This window comes from Symphalangus syndactylus, chromosome 11 (assembly GCF_028878055.3).
Source record: "Symphalangus syndactylus isolate Jambi chromosome 11, NHGRI_mSymSyn1-v2.1_pri, whole genome shotgun sequence".
Taxonomy (NCBI): Eukaryota; Metazoa; Chordata; class Mammalia; order Primates; family Hylobatidae; genus Symphalangus; species Symphalangus syndactylus.
This window is the reverse complement of record NC_072433.2, coordinates 93532644-93551065: the sequence shown is the minus strand read 5'-3', so window position 1 is coordinate 93551065 and position 18422 is coordinate 93532644. Positions and strand designations below refer to the sequence as shown.

The window sequence follows — 18422 nt, the reverse complement described above, 5'->3', positions numbered from 1 at the left end:
GTGGGGGCTTTGGGAGGTAATAAGGTATGGGTTCCATCCTAATGGGTGAAATGACTGCCTCATAAAACGGTGAATTTTGCCCTCTTTTGTCTCTTTGCCCTTCTGCCTCCTGCCATGTGGTAACACAGTTATATTGCCCCCACCAGATGCTGTTGCCTTGTTCCTGGACTTCCAAGCCTACAGAACTGGAAGAAAATAAGCTTGTTTATTAAAAATTATCCAGTCTCAGGTATTCTGTTGTGGCAGGACAAAACAGACTAAGACAATATTCAAATAGAAAAGATACTAAGTATGGACATTTGACAGATTCATAAAACATCAGTCAAAAATGCTCTACTCATTAATGTGTGAACTTGCACATGGGTAAATTATGTTTTGAATGTTTCGAATATGTAGTTAAAATATGGCTTATTCTTCCTTCATATAATTATTCAAAGAGTAATTTACCAAATAGATTTCAAAATTTTTATTGAAAATATTTGATTAATGACCTTATAGATTATAGCATCCGTAATTAAGACTAAACAATAGGAGAGCAAAATCTAACAATTCTCCAAGGACTATTATAACATGTTCATAAAAATATTGTAAGATCAAATATTGCATTAATATATTCCTGCTCAGGAGTACTCTTATAAAATGAAACGACAAATTTGTTTCTCCCTGAGGCAGTTTGAAACATAGATTTGATGACTAGAGTCATGAAGTGATTAGTGTCCAAAGCATAAGACTTCTAAAACTCCAATATTTTTATAAAAATGATTTATCATTACATTTGTTACCAAAAGTAATGCGTAAACATAGACATTCTGGATGCTGATTAATTATGCATCTCAACTTTTACTTAATTACATGTCCTAATTATACAATTTAATGTATAGTATGGATACCAATTAAATAATTAGAATCTGTGACTGGAACTGTTGCTATATAGTAAAAGATCTTAATCTATTTTAGATAGAAATGAGGAAAAAAAACACATAGTCATCCACACTTTTCTTAAATAAGGGAAATGAAAATGACATCTTAAAAGGAGATTGAATAATATATTATAAATAAGGGTAATATTTGTCTAGGGAGCTGTCTGTATCCAGTGTCCATGGAAATTCTCTTAAAAAACACAAAAATTAACTATATATTCAATCACAGACAACATGGAAATTCTGACACTATAATATTAGTAAGACAATCAGCCACATTTTTATACTTGATTCTTTGACCATATATCATTAACATAATTGTGAGAGATAAAAATACTAACGTCAAAATGGCAGATAGTGGAGACATAAGCTAAGAAAGCCTTATATTTCTGTAGACAGGTAAGTTGGTCAGGTACCAATGTACATGCATGTTTTCAATAGTTAAATCCCTGCAATACATGGGTACCTTGATTTTCATAGAGAACTAAAGAAGTATGATATTAAAGGAGGCTCCTGAAAGGTAACCTCAAAATAGGTAGGAAACCATTAATGACCACTGTTTGAGTCATTAGGTGAATGGCTGTGCAGAATTTTATAAAAGATAGATTAGGATGATGTGTTGGTTAATACTGAGTCTCAACTTGATTGCATTGAAGGATGCAAACTATTGATCCTGGGTGTGTCTGTGAGGGTGTTGCCTAAGGAGATTAACATTTGAATCAGTGGGCTGAGAAAGGCAGACTCATCCTTAATCTAGGTGGGCACCATCTAATCAGCTGCCACCAGGGCCAGAACATAAAAGCAGGCAGAAAAACATGAAAATACTAGACTGGCTTAGCCTCCCAGCCTACATCTTTCTCCTGTGCTGTGTGTTTCTCTTCTTGCCCTCAAACATTGGATTCCAAGTTCTTGGACTAGTTTCCTTGCTCCTCAGCTTGCAGGTGGCCTATTGTGGGACCCTGTGATCATGTGAGTTATAATCCTTAATAAACTGCCATATAGGAGATATATATATGATATGTTATACATATATATGTGATATATATATCATAGATATATATATGATATGTTATACATATATATGTGATATACATATATCATATATATATAATAGGCGATATATATATATATATATCTCCTACTAGTTCTGTTTCTCTAGAGAACCCTAACTAATACAGATTTTGGTACTAGCAGTGGGGCAAAATGCAGCAACTTATCCTTGACCTCAGAGGGAATATCTCAACAGGCCCCACACCACTGGACCCCTAGAAATTTTACTGAGGTAGAAGATCCCTGAATTTTAGGATTTATTTCCCATCCTCTCGCATGCAAATGTTTCATAAATAAGTCCACTGTATTTGCTCCTTCTTGCTCACTGAATCCAGTTAACATAATATGATCAATGTAATGGAACAATGTGGTATCTTGAGGAAGTGGAAAGTGATCTAGGTATCTGAGAATATGACACAAAGCTGGAGAGTTGATATACTCCTGAGATAGCATGATAAAGGTATATTCCTGGCCTTGCCAGCTGAAATTGTTTCTGGTGGGCCTTATGGACAGGAATGGAGAAAAAGGCATTTGCCAAGTCAATGGCTGCATACCAGGTATCAGGAGATGTGTTAATTTGCCTAAGCAATGAAACTGCATCTGGTAGAGCAGCTGCAATTGGAGTCACCACTTGGTTAAGCTTACGATAATCCACGGTCATTCTCAAAGATCCATCTATCTTCTGAACAGTACAAATAAGCAAATAAGAGAGCTGAATGGGGATGTCATGAGAATCGCGACTCCTGCATCTTTCAAAGCCTTGATGGTGGCATGAATGTCCACAATCCCTCCAGGGATGCAATATTATTTTTTATTTACTATTTTTCTAGGTAGAGGCAGCTCTAATGGCTTCCATTTGGCCTTTCCCACCATAATAGCCCTCCCTCACCAGTCAGGGAGCCAATGTGGGTGTTCTACCAGCTGCTAAGTGTGCCTATGCTAATTATGCATTCTGCTGTTGTGGAAACTGAGGACCGGAGAGACAAATATGAAGAACGAGAGGATTGTTTATTTTAGGTATGCACCAGCTTAATGGATTCACATCCAAAAAGCTTTGGATGCCACTGCCACTGAGGAAATTACCATGGGATGAGTCTAGAGACTCACTGGACCCATTGTAAGTCAGACCTGAGCTAAAATTTCATTAATTACCTGACCTCCATAAGCCCCTACTTTAACTGGAGGACCACAATGACGTTTTGGCTGCCCTGGAATCAATGTCAGCTCAGAGCCAGTGTTCACTAGTACCAGAAATGTCTGATCATTTCCCTTTCCCCAGTGCACAGTTACCCTGGTAAAAGGCCAGAGGTCTCCTTGGGTAAGGATGAGAGAAGAGTAACAGCATAAATTGTTGGTATTGTAGTGGGGTCCTTCCTCAAGGGGACCCAGCCTCCCCTTCATTCAACGGGTTCTGGGTCTGTAAACTGGCTCTTGGGTTCTGAGTCTGTAAACTGGAACTTGATTGATGGGCTGTGATTCTGTTTTTGTAATTCAAATTATTCTTTTGTCTGTTCTACCTGGAAGTTTTCTGCTTATATAAATTAAGTAGGAATGCAGTAGACTTCCAATCAATTTCACTTCTAGTAATATCATGATTAATTAGCCAATGCCAGAGGTCTACACGAGTCAGACTATTCTGATTGCTGCTCTGCCTCTGCTGTCTATTCCCACATCTAGGCCTACCTTGCCTTTGATGGTTGAGTGCCGACACTTGGCCCCTGCCACCTCAGGATCCAATTATTCTCACTGTATTTACATTTTGTAGTTGAGTGACTGTGGTTCCCACTGTTAGATCTAACATACAGAGGAATTACGGGGCTCTTCAAAGATGCAGTGCTACCCTCACAAATCTATTTCACAAGGCATTTGTCAAGGGTATATCTTCCAAACCCTCCCAGCCAAGTTGAGTAGGTGTAAAGGGACTAATCCATTCCACCATCCCATCCCTACGTCCCTAAGCCTTTGGATCCCTTCCTCTACATTAAACCAAGGGAGAGCAAGCATTTCCAGCTCACTCACAGTGGGCCACCTTTTAATCCATATTTCAGCTAACCAAGAAAATAAACTATTATAACCAATTTTAATTACCCAAGCTGCAATATTAAATGCAGAATCCCTACATCATGGGTTTAAATCAATAAATTCAGCTTGATCCAACTCTGTGTTTCTACAATTATCCCACACCCTTAATATCCATTCCCATGCCTGTTCTCCAGATTTCTGCTTATGTAAATTAGAAAACTCAAGCCGTTCGAGTGCAGTGCACCTCCTCATGGGCCACATTCTCAACTTCACCTCTAGGGTCATGCCAAGACTTTAGTCTAGTTATAGGTCTAGAAGTAAACAGGGGTGTTGGGGGTGGCTCCGGAAGAGAATCAATATTACTTCGCCTGGCAACTGCCTCTCAGGGGAGGCCATCACTGTTGCCTCAGGTAGTGCAGGGTTTATCTCCTCAGACAAAGATAGAAAGGCTGATGGCAGCATGGGTTGGAGAGGGGATGTTGCCCCTACTGGGGATGGGGAAACTGTTCCTTCTGGCAAAAACGTTTCATCAGAGTTTACAAACTCAGTGTCCTCAGCTTCATCAGGGTCCTCCCACACATCCCAATTCCACATTTCAGGGTCCCATTATTTTCCAATCGCTGGCTTCACTTTAACTGTAGACACCTGGTGAGGCTGTGCATGCACTGTTCATTGCAGGGCAGCCTCTTGCATGATAAGAGCTTGTGTCTGATTTTCCACAATTTCAATTCATTCTCTGCAAGAGATAAGACTCTCACTCAGGGCAATCTTAGCAGATTTGAGGCTCAGTATCTGCTTCTGAAGCTGGAAGGTAGAAAGGTAGAATCTCTGTGCACATCTTTTTCTTTCATCACTTTGTCCAGTGAACTTAGGAGCAACCAAACAACTTCATTATGTTCCTTGGTTCTCCACATATAGTCAAAGATATTATTTATGGAGTCACTAACTCCTTGCCTCTCACAAGCAGTGAATCAGTAGTGTCAAACGTACTTTTTGCATAACTCTGTAAACAGTTCATGCCAAGGACTATCAATGTTCTTCATATTTAGAAGTAGAGTGCTTAGCATTTTTGGGTCACTCCACAAGGAAAAAAGCCACAACCTTTAGAGCCGCTTGCTGAAGGCAAAGGGAATACAGAATGGGTAGTAGAAGAAGGTAGTCATCGATACCAGCTATGACCACGTGAACAGCTGCAGAAACAAGGACTGTAACTGTCATGAGTATTTCTTTCTTTTGTGAAAAACATGTTTGTGCGTGTATACACTTGTACTAAGAAAATATCTTCATTTTATTTCCTTTTTCTTTATCATGTGACATAAGATTTATTGACTTAATATCAGGATTTAATTATTGTTAACTTTACTTAATAGCATTCAGTTTGTGGATTGGTGTGTTTCCAGTTGTACTTTCTTAGGCATAATTATGACATTATTGCCTTTTTTGAAGACTGTGTATGATCTGAGGAGATGTGTATGGGTTCGAATTGACAACGGATGGACTTGTGATGGTTAATATTGAGTGTCAACTTGACTGGATTGAAGGATGCAAAGTACTGATCCTGGGTGTGTCTATGAAAGTGTTGCCAAAGGAGATTAACGTTTGAGTCAATGGGTTGGGACAGTCAGACCCATCCTTAATGTGGTGGGCACCATCTAATCAGTTGTCAGTGAAACCAGAATATAAAAGCAGGCAGAAGAACATTAAAAGACTAGACTAGCTTAACCTCCCAGCCTGTATCTTTCTCCTGTGCTGGATACGTCCTGCCCTCAAACATCAAATTCCCAAGTTCTTCAGCTTTGGGATTCAGAGTGGCTTCCTTGCCCCTAAACTTGTAGATGGCCTATTGTGGGACCTCGTGATCATGTGAGTTAAAACTCCTTAGTAAACTCGTATATATATATAATATAATATATTATATATATTATAGATTACGTATATATTACATTATATATTATAATATATATTACATATATATTATATATGTTATATTACATATATTATATATGTTACGTATATATTATATAATACATATTACGTATATATAATATAATATTATATTACGTATATATAATATAATATATATTATATTACGTATATTATTATATAATACATATTATATTACATATATTATATTATATTATATATTATATTACGTATATAATATGTATTATATTACTTATATAATTATATAATATGTATTATATTATATAATATATATAATATATACACATATATAATTATGTATACATATATAATATATATTATATATACGTATATATAATTACATACGTATATATATAATATATATAATATAATATATATTATATTACGTATATATTATATAATATATATCATATTATGTATATATAATATGATATATATCATATTACGTATATTATTATGACACATATTATATTACATATATTATATTATATATATAATATTACGTATATAATATGTATTATACTACGTATATTATATAATATAAAATGTATATATTATATATTATATATACGTATATAATTATATATATATACGTATATAATATATATATTATATATACGTATGTAATTATATACGTATATATATAATTATATACGTATATATAATACGTATATATATAATTATATATACGTATATAATACGTATTATATTACATAATATAAAATGTATATATATTTTATGTATTAGATATATATTATATTATATATGTATTTTATATAATATATGTTATATAATATACATATAATATATAATATGTATTTTATATAACATATATTTTGTATATTATATAATATATATTATATGATATATATTTTATATATATATTACCTATTTATATAATATATATTTTATATATTTCATATAATATATATTTTATATATTATATAAAATATATTTTATATAATATATATTTTATATATTATATAATATATATTTTATATAATATATATTTTATATATTATATATTTTATATATTTTATATAATATATATTTTATATATTAAATATAATATATATTCTATAGAATATATATTTTATATATTCTATAGAATATATATTCTATAGAATATATATTTTATATATTATATAGAATATATATTCTATAGAATATATATTTTATATATTCTATAGAATATATATTCTATAGAATATATAAAATATATATTCTATAGAATATATATTCTATATAATATATATTTTATATATTCTATAGAATATATATTCTATATAATATATATTTTATATATTATATAGAATATATATTTTATATAATATATATTTTATATATTCTATAGAATATATATTTTATATAATATATATTTTATATATTATATAGAATATATATTTTATATAATATATATTTTATATATTATATAGAATATATATTAATATATATTTTATATATTAAATATAATATATATTAATATATATTTTATATATTTTATATATTATATATAATATATATTTTATATATTTTATATAGTATATATTTTATATATTTTATATAAGATATATTTTATATATATTATATAATATATATTTTATATATTATATAATATATATTTTATATATATTATATAATATATATTTTATATATAATATATATAAAATTCATAGGAGATATATATATATATATCCTATTGTTTCCTAGAGAACCCTAATACAGATGACAATTCCTGAATAATCTCTCTCAAATTCACTAAAATGGGGAAATCACACAGTATGTATTAGCCAATGTGATACACTATAAATTGCACACACTATAATAATGTACTCTTAGGGGAAACATTCCTAAATCTAACTACCAGTTTATAAAGAATATGGAGTATAGTGGTTCATGTTAAACGATGGTATGAATTTATGAGTCAAATTTAGAGTTTAGAAAATTCTGGAATATACAATTATATAGCATCAACTATTAAAGGAGGTTTAAGAGACACAGCAACCAATTAAAATATGTGAATCTTGTTTTGGTTCCTATTCCATCAAAAATTGTAAAAAAAGACATTTGTAAAAGAATTAGAAAGCCTTTGAAGTAATGTATTAAATGATATTATTGAATTATTGTTTATTTTTAAGGTGTTACTTTGCTTTGGTTAGGTTTAAACAAATGTCCATATCCATCGAGATACACACAGACATATTTATTGGTGATGTGATGTGAAGTATGAGATGTATTAAAAACAAACTAACCAACAAAGAAAAAAGTCTGTGATGTGGGGAAGAGGGAGAGATGAAACAACATTTCAAAATGCTGGTAATTATAATAGGTATAGACGGCAGAAAAATGACCCTCCTTCCCCTGTCAAAGATGTCCAAGCCCTAATGTCAGATAAAGGTAAACATATTTTGTTATGTGGCAAGGGTTAATTAAGGATCCAGATAAAAATTCACTCATCAACTGACCTTAAAATGGGGAGGTTATCTTGGATGACTTGAGTAGGACCAGTGCCATCATAAGGGTCTTTGTAAGTGGACGACCAAGGCAGAACGGAGAGCACTAGGGAGATGGCAGCAGGAAGAGGACTTGGTCTGACATTTGCTGGCTTTGCAGTTTGAGAAACGGCACAGTAAGCCAAAGAATATACAGAAAGCCTCTAGCAGCTGGGACGACAGGAAAACAGACTTTCCTCTAGAGCATCCACAATGGGAACGTAGCTGTTATTTTAATTTTAGCCCAATGAGACCAATAAATTTGTACTGTTCGAACCCACCAAGTTTGTAGTACTTTTTTTAAAGCAACAGTAGAAAATAATTTACTAGATTATGGGTACATGGGTTTCATTATTCTCCCCACTTTTGTGTGTTTTTATTTTCCTGTAGTAAGTCTTTAAAAAAAATTAAGGTTCTAAAAAAAATTTCCCCTTACCAATTTTGGATAAAAGTCCTATTGACTAATAGCCTACAGCTTAATGAAAAGACATAAAATATCTAACTTAAATGATATGACAGGGTTAGAAAAATGCTCTTCATCTATAAGCAGATATGCTCTAATGTTGACAGTATTAAAGAATACTGTCAGTATTAAAGAATAATTGACAGTATTAAAGAATAGAAGAAAAAGTAGGTAGTGTCCTCGTGGCAGATTTGGGATGCCACATCTGTGATGGCACGTGTATCAAATGATGAGATCACCAAAGGATGACCAGGGGAGATGGTACATGTTTTTTATGCCATATTTGTATTGAACTTTCACTATTAATTTTAGAATATTGGAAGCGAGGCATAGTTAATAAATACCTCGACAAACATCACATTTTAGACTCATTAAAGTCAAAGGTGATAATGTATTATTTTCTTAAACTGTAGTTTACTATTATAATATTGTATTAAATAGAACTATATTCTCATGGATATCTTACTCTGACATAAAGGGAGATTGTGCCTTGTTTTATGGTTTTGACATTTTTTTTTCTGTCATCTGAAAAATAATGCTTCATGTCTGAAAGGAAAATTTCAACACACACACACACACACACACACACACACACACACACACACACACACAAACAGGACTATTTCTCAGTACAAAGAAAATATAGCCTACTTAATGAAATTTTCCCTTGTAAGTAGTAATAATAAAAGGTGATATGTAAGTAAACTATTTCTAGTGTTTGGCCTTTGTATGTGATGTATCTACAATAGGGTGGCACTATGTGAGAGACCACAGATGAAAGGGCAAATGCTTATTTCTTTATTTCATAAAATTTACAAGGAGTAGAGTATTTCTTTTACCTTACTAACCCCACTTTAGTTATTATGTAAGAGAGGAAAAGATGGAAGAGGAGATAATATTAAATTTAATCATAAAAAAATTGATACGGTGTTATAAATGGTGAAAATAGGTGCATTTTTCATCAATATTGTGGACTTTAGTGAGACCTTGTATTTTCTTTTAAAGTGTAAATTATATAATGATTAATAATTAGTTTGAGTCGGTAGACAATTATCTCACCTCTGAGGTAAAGAATCAAGTTGGGTTATCTCGCAACATGGCTTTTACAGCATATATACTGTGACTATAGCAACAAATGTAAGTGATGATATTGCCATTATTCCTAACATTCTTTGTAATTAAGGTTTAAGGGTGGAGATAAATATGCGAGAAGCTACCTCAGAAGGAATATTTAAAGCTTGCTTTTATGTCTGCACTAATCCTGTGCTGTACTTATCTTTTCCAGGGAATTGCTGGGGAATTGAATTACTTTGCTTCTGAAATTAACCCTGAAGGGCTACACAATTCTTGGGCAACACTGGCTTGTAGCTTATTAGCATAGAAAAAGACATCCACGGAAAGAAACTTCAATTTCCAAATAAAACACTGATGAATGAAGCAATAAAATGGTAAGAAAGGCTACTTCCTTTCCATGGGGAAACACTCAGGGCTGAGTATGCTGAAGTTTTATGCTAATATTAAATTGGTTCCAGCAAAGTACCCAGTTTTATAACCTAACAAATTGGTGCCAACTTATTTAAGCAGTCTAATACTAGAAAAAAATAAGTGAAACTGTTCAAGGAACATCTGTTTAGAAGAAGTCTGGAATCATTAAAAATACATTCAACATAAGATAATTAGTAGGAATGATATCAGCACTGATGCACTCAGAGATCGGATTTTAATACAAGTAGCAATAAACAGTTACTGTTGTGTATAAAGCTTGTCCTTCTTGTGCTAGGTAGATGAATATTTTTATTATTTATTATTGAATGGCACAAGCAAGAGCAGATTCCTATAAGCTAATTCAAAATCAAGAAAAACATTCAATCATGTCATATATGCAGTAAGAGGAGAAATAAAAGAGAGAGAGAAAAGAGAAATTTAGACCAAACTTGACATTAGTTCCCTATCACTGACTTTCAATGCAGAATACAGATTTTTGCTTCAAGTAATGCTAGTCTGAATGTGCCTGTAGAAAGGAGCATGGATAAAAATACTGTGAATGTCTGGATACAGGCAATTACAGTAGCTGTACCTGTTTCTTTTCTTCTGAATTTGGTCATCTTTCAAGAAAGAAAAAAAAAAAAACAGAAAAATCCCCCATAAAAATAGCACCTTCATTATAATTATCTCTGTTAATGTCACAATTATGATTTTTTGTTAGTAAATTTGAAATGAATTATTTAAAATCATACTCAACTAGTTAATTTCAGAAGACTAGAAAATCTCATCAAATTAAGAGGGCAAAGGATGAGAAATATTTTTAAAACATATCAATGTGTCAGTATGAGTAATCCAATTTAGAAAATTTCATATATAGGCTGTATACGGTAGCAGTCAAAATGATTCTAACAAAGTAAGCAATGATTTTTCTCAAAAAATATTACAGACTCATACACATAAATGGGTTGTCATCTTCAATTTCATAATAGTCTGCGTATAATAAAGTACTATTTTATTTTGATATCCACAATGCAGCGTTCCTTTGACTGTTGAGGGTACGTTTGACTCATATTCACAGTCCAAAGTTTTTGGCATCAGATCTACATTCACGTCTAAAAGAAAGAAACAAACTGCTTCTTCAGTGTTGGTTCAAGAGGGAAAGGAAAAGGATCCTCTCTTATTTGTCTTTTAAGCCACAGAAAAATTAGAAAAATATTTCACAAAGTAAAAACTCATTAACTTCTTGATGCATTTTATGAATTGAGTATTCAGTTGAGGGGTAACATTCTTTAGCCCCAACAAGATAGCTTTATATTAAAGAAAATGACTGATTTTCCTGTGTTCATTGAAAAAAAGACTATAGCTGTGTAAGGAGTACCTAATGCATGATGCCTCCAGCGGTGTAAGGAGGACAATGCATAAATGTGGAAACGGTTGTTAAAACAAATCAGATTTGTATCTATGATCCACTTTTTTCTATCACCATATTTCTCTCTTCACTGCTATATTTATATATCATTTTATATGTATAGAAAAGATCACTGTTCTTATAACTAACGGAAACTCATTTGAACACTGCTTTTTCAGCTAACAATGCACATTGTACACTTCAGCATTTTTTTCTATATGTCTAGTTTTTTTAACTATTTCTCAGTCTGTGTATGCCAAATACATAATTATGAGGACTAGGATGTTCCAAGTTTTCATAAACTATACTAGGTAACTTTTTTTTACAATGTATCTATATATGATTATTACTTTAATAAGAATTCTTCGAAATTTTCTTAAATTTTAAAATTCTTGGAAGTGTGTCATTCAAAAATTATAAATATATTAAGTCTTTTAAAGGCATGTAGCTAACATTCTTTTGGAGTTCTACCCACTTATACTTTGACCAGATTTGTAGAGGAGGAATGGGTTTGGAGGTAGATACAAACCTTTTAGAAATAAGTAAATATTCATCTAAGCCATCAAAATGGAGATGCCTCAGAAGGAAAGTTCAGATTAGACATTAAAATGTTGATGTCCTTAGCATATTGTTCCTAACTGAAGTTATTAGGGCAAATAATATCATCTAAGTAGAGAGATTAGCCTAAGGGAAAAAGATAATTTGGGGTAAAGCTCTAAGGAATTTCTAGGAGGAAGAGTCTATAGGGAGACAGAGGAAGGACAACCCATAGGTATAGGAGGAAAATCAGGAAATTGCAGTATCACAGAAATCAAAAAAACTCAACGAATGGTAAAAGTAGCAGCCAATATTTACTCAAATTGTAGAAGTCATTATATGTTAGGTCGGTGTCAAAGTAATTGTAGTTTTTGCTATTACTTTCAGTGGCAAAAATGACAATTACTTTGGCACCAACTTAATACCTGGAAAAATAGTATAAAAGAGATGACCATGAGAGTTGTGATTTAGTGAACAAAATAAGGAAATAGCATTCTGAGATAAAGTGATATACAGAAATGTATTGTGCCATTAAAATTGTCACAGGGCTATACATTTATATAAGGTATTTTATGTTTAATAATTTTTGATATTCTAGGAATATATAGAATGAAAAACATTCATTAGATTTGGTGACATGATGTTGATTGATTATACTTATGAGAACGTTTCCAGTAAAATGTTGGGATTTAGGCTTGATAGAAAGGTGATTGTAGAATTAAAGAGAATAAATGGGAGATAAATACATAAAACTTATTCTAAAAATTTGGCTGTGAAAAGAGAATAAAAAACAGAATCATATATATATATTACTGACATAATCATTGTGAAAATTAAAATATTTTAAGCATAAACATTTAAAAATAATGTGGCAGACGCAAGTCCTAAGTGTAAACATTATAATTATTATTTGTTACAACGCAAATTTCAACTTCTGTAGTTCCAAACATGTCATTTCTCGTGTATTGCACATATAGTTTACCATGAGCTTTTCAAGTTTCACCTGTGAAACCAGTGAGTATTATAATAAAACTACATTAATTGTATAGATTAATTTGGAGGAAAAGATTATATATATATAAAATACTGGGTATTCACATTCATGACATGGAAAACCTCTCCTTCTCCTGCTTTCTTCTCCTCTTTCTTGTTCTTCTTGTTTTTCTGTAATGCCTATCCATAAAATTTTATATTGTTCTTCAAAAATATCTTGCATATGTACTTTAGATATTCATAAAAAATTAATATTTCCACTTCTTTCCTAATGCTATTTTTCATCTATTGCCTCTATTTTTGCTTCTAGTTTATTGGCCAATAATTTATTTGCATAACAATGATACAATTTGTTACACAGTGACCTAATGAATTCCAATAATTTGTCTATAGAGTCTAATTATTTTCTAAAAATATCTGTAAATAATTAGAGGTTTTTTCTATAATTTATTATTTTTATTCCTTTTTCTTGTCCTTTTTGCACTAGATAGGTCCTCAAATAAAATATTGAATAATAGTAATGAAAACATCCAACCATGTCTTTTCACTCCTGATTTTAAAAGAACACTTTAATCAGGTTGTGACTGTTTGCTGATGGATTTTTGGAAGATACATGCAATTAAATTTGGAAAACTGACATCTATTCCTAGTTTGCTAACAGTTTCTTTTGTTTTATAAAAATTAAAATCATGTGGTGAATTCTCCAATTACATTATTTTACTTTGAACCACAAATTATTCTATTATTTTTCATGTTTGCTTTTGAAGATATTTTTCCCAGTTATCTTGTTATACATTTTTAACTTAATGGAATTTTGATAGCAAAATGTGGTCTGTAAAACACGTCCTTAATCACTGAGTCTTGTTTTAATTTTTAGTATGTGGCCAATTGTATTTATGTATTCGATACTAGTGAGCTTGATGCCTAATTTATCAACATCTTACTGAATTATGTCTTTTTTTCTTTATGTATTTTGAAACTACGTTACATATATCAAAAAATCAAGAAAGAGATTCAAAGGACATCATATGCTAGTAACATTTATAACGAGTGCCCCAAATTATATATGTTATTATAATGTGATGATTCTACCTAAAATTATACTTTGTCTAGTATTAATCTGGCTATACCACTTGGCTTCATCACTATTTAATTAGCATAATTTTCTTTTGTCTATTTAGTTTCAGTCAGTCTTTGACATTATGGTTTATGTTTACAAATAGCAAAATGCTGGTTTCTTTTTAATTCTATGATTTTTGCCTTTTAACTAGCAACTGTAAATCATTTGCATTTATCACAATTATGAATCCTTTTAATGTATTATCAAAACTTTATTTTGGGCTAAGCACAGTGGCTCATGTCTGTAATCCCAGCATTTTGGGAGGCTGAGGCAGGTGGATCTCTTGAGCTCAAGAGTTCAAGACCAGCCAGGGCAAAATGGAGAATCCCCCTCTCTACAAATATACTAAAAATTAGCTGGGTGTGGTGCCACACTTCTATGGTCCCATCTACTTGGGAAGCTGAGGTAGAAAGATCCCTTGAGCCAGAGGGAGAGGTTGTAGTGAGCCGAGATGGCGCCATGCACTCCAACCTGGGTGACAAGGTGAGACCCTGTGTCTCCAACCAAAAGAAAAAAAAAAAAGGAAAGGGAAAAACAAAACAACTATATTTTGTAGCATCCTATGACCCTGCTTTTGTTCTTAATGCTCTTAATATCCTTTACTGCCTTCTTTGGGTTTAATGATTTTGTATTTTTTTTTTATCTCCTCTGATGGTATTTAAACTATGTAATCAATTTTTTAAAATTGTAGGTATTTATGCTTAACACACTTATATTTTATATGTGTGTGCGTGTGCGTGTTTATGTGTGTATCTATCTATACATCTGAATTCACCAGTAATTCCATTAATCTCAAAAAGTATGGGAGGCCCTCGAACATTGGAATTTCCTTTTTTTTTTTTTTTGAGATGGAGACTCACTCTGTCGCCCAGGCTGGAGTGCAGTGGCAGGATCTCGGCTCACTGCAACCTCTGCCTCCAGAGAGTTCAAGCGATTCTCCTGCCACAGCCTCCTGAGTAGCTGGGCTTACAGGTGTGCACCATCACACCCAGCTAATTTTTGTGCTTTTAGTAGAGACGAGGTTTCGCCACATTGGCCGGGCTGGTCTCGAACTCCTGACCTCAAATGATCCATCCACCTCGGCCTCCCAAAGTGCTGGGATTACAGGCATGAGCCACCATGCCCAGCCTGAACAGCAGAATTTCTAAGAACTGTTTCTTTCTTACATGTTTTCTGTAATATTTTACTTACATATTACATACCATTCCCAACATTTTTGGACATTGTTTGCATTCTATATTTAATATTTTTAGATTGAATTCATATTTACCAATACCTTTCCTCACCATTCATTTTTATATTTCGATTCTTTTTTATTGTAGTTTACATTTCTTATGAAGCAAATGCTTTGAACATTTATTTACAAAGGGTTAATCAACTTACAATCACTATCTGAATTACTACCATTTAACTTTTTATTCTTAAAGAATAATAAATGGGTATAAAATTCTGGATAGGCAGTTATAGTTTCTCTGCATTATTAAGACATTTTTTCCACTATTCTTGTTATTGTCTATTTTTGTTATTGATAGTCTTCTGTCAATCTAATCATCACACATTCCTGCTTAAACTACCTTTCCCTTGTGGCTGATTTAAAATCTTGTTTTTCAACATGGCACATGGATACATATGTAACAAACCTGCACATTGTGCACATGTACCCTAAAACCTAAAGTATAATAATAATAAAAAAGAAAATCTGCAAAAATAAAAGAAAAAGAAAAAAAATTAAAGTGACGATAAATCTGAAGAAAGTTAAGTATCCTACTGCAAAAAATATAAAATAAAATAAAATCTTGTTTTTGTCTGGTACTTCTTTGAAGTTTTATTTCCATTCATATAAATGTTTGTTAGGTATTCATTGTACTTTTTTATATATTAGATATCATTATTTTCCATCTGGAAGATAATGATATATTATATCTGGAAAATTATTACTCTCTTTAAATACTGTATCTTCATTTTTTTGTCCATTTTTCTGAAACTACTATTAGTATTCTCTTCTTAAAAAAAACTTTTCGGTTCAGGGGTACATGTGAAGGTTTGCTATATAGGTAAACTCGTTTGACAGGGGTTTCTTGTGTAGATTATTTCATCACTCAGGTATTAAGTCCAGTACCCAGTAGTTATCTTTTCTGCTCCTCTCCCTCCTCCCACCCTGAAATAGATATCAGTGTCTGTTGTTTCCTTCTTTGTGTTCATAAGTTCTCATCACTTAGCTCCCACTTATAAGTGAGAATGTGCAGTATTTGGTTTTCTGTTCCTGCATTAGTTTGCTAAGGATAATAGCCTCCAGTTCCATCCATATTTCTGCTAAAGACATGATCTCATTCTTCTTTATGGATGCATAGTATTTCGTAGTGTATATGTACCACATTTTCTTTATCCAGTCTCCCATTGACGGGCATGTAGGTTGATTCCATGTCTTTGCTATTGTGAATAGGGCTGCAATGATCATACCTGTGTACATGTCTTTATGGTAGAATGATTTGTATTTCTCTTGGTAAACACCCAGTAATGGGATTGCTGGGTTGAATGGAGTTCAGCTTTCAGCTCTTTCAGGAATTGCCAATGAGGAATGGTTAGGCTAATTTGCTTTCCCACCAACAGTGAATTAAGTGTTCCTTTTTCTCTACAACCTCACCTGCATCTGTTATTTTTTAACTTTTAAATAATAGTCTTTCAAACTGGTGTGAGATGATATCTCATTGTGGTTTTGATTTGCATTTCTCTAATGATCAATGATACTCAGCTTTTTTTCACATGCTTATTGGTTGCATGTGTGTCTTCTTTTGAAAAGTGTTCATCTCCTTTGCTCACATTTTATTTTTTTCCTTATAAATTTAAGTTTCTTATCGATGCTGGATATTAGACCTTTGTCAGATGCATAGTTTGCAAAAATTTTCTCCCATTCTGCAGGTTGTCTGTTTAATCTGTTGATAGTTTCTTTTGAAATGCAGAGGCTTTTAAGTTTAATTAGATCCCATTTGCCAATTTTTGCTTTTGTTGTGCTTGCTTTTGGGGTCTTATCATAATATCTTTGCCCATTTCTATGCCCAGGTACTGCCTAGGTTGTCTTTCAGGATTTTTATACTTTTGGGATTTATATTTAAGTCTTTAATCCATCTTCAGTTTATTTTTGTGTATGGTATAAGGAAGAGGTCCGTCTTCAATTTGCCAGCACCATTTACTGAATAAGGAGTCTCTTCCCCATTGCTTTTGTCAGTTTTGTGGAAGACCAGATGGTGGTAGGTGTGTGGCCTTATTTCTGGGCTCTCTGTTGTGTTTCATTGGTCTAGGTCCCTGTTTTAGTGCTAGTATCATACTGTTTTCATTACTGTAGCCCTGTAATATAAGTTGAAGTCAGGTAATGTAATGCCTCTGTGTTTTTTTGTTTGTATTTTTGCTTAGGATTGCCTTGGCTATTTGGGCTTTTTTGATTCCGTATGAGTTTTTAAATAGCGTTTTCTCATAGTTCTGTGAAAAATGGCACTGTTAATTTTATATAAATAGTACTGAATCTGTACATTGCTTTGGGCAGTATGACCATTTTAATGATATTGATTCTTCCTATCCACGAGCATGGGATGTTTTCCATCTGTTTGTGTCCTCTCTGATTTCTTTGAGGAGTGTTTTGTAATTCTCATTGCAAAGATCTTTCACCTCCATGGTTAGCTGTATTCCTAGGTAGTTTATACTTTTTGTGGCAATTGTGAATAAGATCGCCTTTTTGGTTTGGCTCTTGGCTTGGCTGTTGTTGGTATAGAGGAATGTCAGTGATATTTGTGCATTGATTTTGTATCCTGAAATTTTGCTAAAGTTTTTTTTATCAGCTGACAGAGCTTTTAAAGGTCCAAGACTAGAAGGTTTTCTAGATATAGAATTATGTCATCTGCAAACAGATACTTTGACTTTCTCTCTATTTGGATGCCATTTCTTTCTTTTCTCTGCCTATATTCTATGATTTTTAATTTCACTTTTTCAAAAT

The 18422-nt window shown here is 32.3% G+C and overlaps 1 pseudogene; it reads left to right on the top strand.

The window, feature by feature from the left end:
- LOC129492684 (zinc finger protein 736-like) overlaps positions 1-18422 on the top strand; it is a 37821-nt pseudogene that overhangs the window by 11726 nt on the left and 7673 nt on the right.